Source organism: Peromyscus leucopus, chromosome 16_21 (assembly GCF_004664715.2).
Source record: "Peromyscus leucopus breed LL Stock chromosome 16_21, UCI_PerLeu_2.1, whole genome shotgun sequence".
In the NCBI taxonomy this organism is placed as follows: Eukaryota; Metazoa; Chordata; class Mammalia; order Rodentia; family Cricetidae; genus Peromyscus; species Peromyscus leucopus.
In genome coordinates this window covers 44319860-44324190 of record NC_051084.1, presented here as the reverse complement: position 1 = coordinate 44324190, position 4331 = coordinate 44319860, and the positions used below count along the sequence as shown (strand labels likewise).

General features: G+C 42.5%; 1 pseudogene; it reads right to left on the bottom strand.

Annotated features, from left to right (window-relative positions):
* Positions 1 to 690: 690 nt before the first annotated feature.
* Positions 691 to 1349, bottom strand: LOC114690821 (annotated as a pseudogene).
* Between the last annotated feature and the right edge of the window lie 2982 nt (positions 1350 to 4331).

The following is a 4331-nucleotide window of genomic DNA, read 5'->3' as shown; positions in this document are numbered from 1 at the left end:
CTCCCTCCTTGGTGCAGTGGGATAGAGGTCTTCAAAATAAAATCTAGCTCCGAGGTGATCAGCAGAAGATATTTGCTAAGGATGGAGGCACGGCTGGAGCTCTTCATAACTGCAGGCATGCCTCCATCTCATCACTGTCAACTGTGATTATCTTCCTTTCTTAAACGGCATGCAAGGCCCCAAGTACCTCCATTGACTGACCAAAGAACCGGAAACTTGAGCTTTATACTTCTATTTTATACCATAGGTATAAAGATATATATATATATATATATATATATATATATATATATATATACATGTATATATGTATATATATGTATATATTCTAGATTCTTCATGCGGGAAGAAATGAAATATTTATAATTTCTCCAGTTCCATACATTTTTCTTTTCTTTTTCTTTTTTTTTTTTTTTTTGATTTTTCGAGACAGGGTTTCTCTGTGTAGTTTTGCGCCTTTCCTGGGACTCACTTGGTAGCCCAGGCTGGCCTTGAACTCACAGAGATCCACCTGGCTCTGCCTCCCGAGTGCTGGGATTAAAGGCGTGCGCCACCGCCCGGCTCCATACATTTTTCTACAGATAACATAATTTCATTCTTTTTTTTTTAATGTTGTTTATGAAGCAAGTTTATTTCTGCAGAGGAGGTGTCTTATTTTTTTGTCGGGGGGTGGGGGGAATAGAAAGAAACTCTACTTCTCAGAACTGGGTCCCTGAATCCTGGGCAGCAGTATGTTGTTTCACCATCTCTACTGGGGACCAAAGAAGTGGGAATGATGGAGGGTCAAACTAGCCACCAGCTGTTCAAAGTTACCCAGGCTCCAAGGTGGACATGAAAGATTTTCAGGGCAAAGAGACCTGCTGTCAGAGGTGGGTAGATTAAAGAGGAGCAAGAGATCAGCCTGTTAGCAGGGCAGCCAAAGCCAGGCTGGATGCAATGTGACATCCTTTGCTGCCTGCTGGTTTTCTTTAGCTACCTACCGCTTGCCTGAAAGGAACCAGACATCTTGACAGCCAGCACCTCAGGGATACGGTCCCCAAACAGAGAGACTGCACAGATACCACAGACACAGACCTAGGCCCCTTGTATCCAGCCAACATCCTCAAAATGGTAATGTGCAGTTATTTTGTCTACATGTGGCCTGCAGCTCCAGAACTTCCACGATCAGACTCTGGTCAGTCATGGTATGGCACAAACTTCTTGGTTGTCCTGGACTGGTCAGAGGTCACTGACATCAATGGCCCTAGAGGAAAGGATGGCGGAGAAGGTATCTCTGAACAGTGGACCGTTTCTGGTGGGCTCCATAGATCTGGGGCTTGAGTGTGGACATTAGCAAGGTTTTAAAAAAAGCTATATAGGTCTTTGAGACATCAGTTCCCCTGGGGTTCCCAGAGCAGCTGGAACAGTCACTTCCTCCTCCAGGCCTACAAAGCTATGAAGTTCTTTGTGTGTGTGTGTGTGTGTGTGTGTGTGTGTGTGTGTGTGTGTGTGTGTGTGTCAGGGTCTCTCTATGTTACCTAGCTGTCTTGGAACTCACTATGTAGACCAGGCTGACCTCAAACTCACAGAGATCTGCCAGCCTCTGCCTCCTGAGTACTGGGATTAAAGACATGCTACCATGCCCAGCCTTATTTCCTTCTTTTTTTTTTTAAATAACTGAACTCAGGTATGTGCTCCACACTGTCATTATTCATTCATCTGATGATGGATATCTTAGCTGATTTGATAATCCGTGCCACTTGAATTTAAGAACTATCATTAATGGTGATGGCCAATATCCAGATTTCAATTGTATAGTTTTCAGGACAAATAGCCCTCTCAAAGAAAGCTGTCTTCTCCAATCTCTATCACTTACTGTTCCATCTACTCAACTTGTTACAGTTTGGATCTCAAATGCCCCCCAAAGCCTCATATGCTGAAGGTTTGCTTGCCAGCCTCTGGTGGTGCTGGGAGACAGTGGAACCTTTGAGGGGTAGACCCCTGTAGGAGGAAAGTTAGATCATTGGGAGTGTGCTCTTAAAGGGAATATTGGGACTAATTCTAGTTTGTTTTCTGTTGCTGTGATTAAAAAAAAAAGGAAAAAGAAAGGAAGGAAGGAAGCAAAGAAGAAAGGAAGGAAGGAAGGAAGAAAAGAAAGAAAGAAAGAAAGAAAGAAAGAAAGAAAGAAAGAAAGAAAGAAAGAAAGGAAGGAAGGAAGGAAGGAAGGAAGGAAGGAAGCAGCCACAATGAAAAACAACTTGGGAGAGACCACAGAGGAATGCTACTTACTGGCTTGCTTCCCCTGGCTTGCTCAGTTACTTTTGTTATATGGTCCAGGCCAATCTGCTCAGGGATGGCAGAGCTCACAATGGGCTGGGTCCTCTAGCATCAATTATTAATCAAGGAAAACACCCCCACAGACATGCCCACAGGCCAGTCTGATAAAGGGAATTCTCCAGTTGAGATAACCTCTTTTGAGATATATCTAGGTCTGTGTCAAGTTGACAGAAACTAGCTCTCACTGGACTTAAAACATTCTCCTTCGCTCCTTCCTTTCGGCCTCTGTGGGCTAAGCAGCTTGGCTCCGCCATGTGCTCCCTGCCGCAGTATTCTGTCTCAGGACAGGCCCAAGGCAACCACGGGCTGAATGTAAGCAGCCATGAGCAATATAAATCTTTCCTCTGTTAAGTTGCCTGTCTCAAATATTTTGTCACAGTGACAGAAAGCTGATGAACACATAACCTGAAGCATAACTCTCTGAAGTGGAAAGCTTTTACAACTGAGATCATTAAAATAGCTTGAATTGCTCAGGAGCCACAGCTCCTTGCTAACTCTGCCACTAAGTAAATGAGTAAGCCAAGGAAGTCACCTTGAGTCATGACCCAGTTGGATTTTCTCATTTTGTGTTGGGAAGTCAGGTTTTCCTGCGTCTCCCCTTTCCTCCGGTGTGCACCCTTCCCGTTCTAGAGAACATGACAAAATGCATCCCTCCATCACGTGACAAGGGAGGGGTCTAAAGCCCAGAGTACAGTGAAGCCCCCCCCCCACATGGTGGAGCTTCACACCCAGCTAGCTCTCTATCCCGGATTCTGGATCAGGCTCAGAGCACCAGAGGGTTTGGTTTGAGCACAGGTGTGCCCTTGAGTTGTCTAATAGAAGAATTTTGCTGTTAATATTTTTTTTTCTGAGTACCAAAGAAATGCTATTTTTTTTTTTAGTGAGTGATGAACAAGATGTGCTTTAGGCTCTGTCTAAATGATGTATTTCTTCAACCAGAGAGTGAAAACTCAGATGGTTTGTACCATATTTTTGTATATTTAGAAACAGCTGGTTGATTGACTGGAGTTTTAATTTTTCATGGGAATGTTTGATGTTAGGGAGACTGCACTGTCAGAGTCCTCTGAGGAAAGAAAAGATTTATATAAAAGTTTTTTTTTCCCATAGCTATTTTATATTTCATGAAATGGCTGTGAACAGAAACATGGTGACTGAAGAAAGGATTCTTATTTCCTCCACAATAGTATCCAAAGTCCTGACCACTGTCCCCACTCATGAACCTGCCCACATGAACGGGAGAGCTCAGCTTGTTGTTTTTTCTACGCCCCTCTGTCACATTTCAGAACTGGCCTTCCGGTTTGTGATGTGTTGTTATATACATTTTGAATAAACAAAGCTAAATATTTGGTCATCTGTTTAAGCCTCTGAGATGAAAACCAAAAAACCAAAAAACAAAAAACAACGGGCCAATGACCTTTGAGTTTTGCACATAGTAGACACCCACTACATATTCATCAGATAGATAGATATTCAATCAATATTAAGTAGTCATTAATGTTTAATATACTGAAATATTAACACATCATTACTGTTATGTAGTGGTAAAATATTGATATAAATTAATATAAAATTGCTAATATAAAGTATATTAAACTGAACTGAATGTTATCTCCCGTGGTAACACATATGGGTAAGAGAAATGACTCAAATGCTTTATGAAACCCTGATTAGAAAGGAGCCAATATTTACTGACTTTGTCCAAGATGTTAAGAACGGGTCTAGAAGCCATATGCATGGTCTCACAGATTCATCCACTTGTAGATAGGAACAATTAAGGCTCTGAGAGGGAAAGGAACTCCCCTCAGAGTACATAACTAGTAGCCAGAGAGCCTGAAAGTTAACCTGGGCTAGCTTTGTTTTAAAGGCCAGTCTGCTACCACCTGCTCCCTTGAGTTCTCTCTCTCTAGAGGCTCCCCAAAGCATTTCTACGTGTTTGGAAAATTCTACTGCTAGACTGGTTGGAAAACAACAATATGAAACACTCTTCATGATGAAGACGTGCCCGTGTGAGGCAC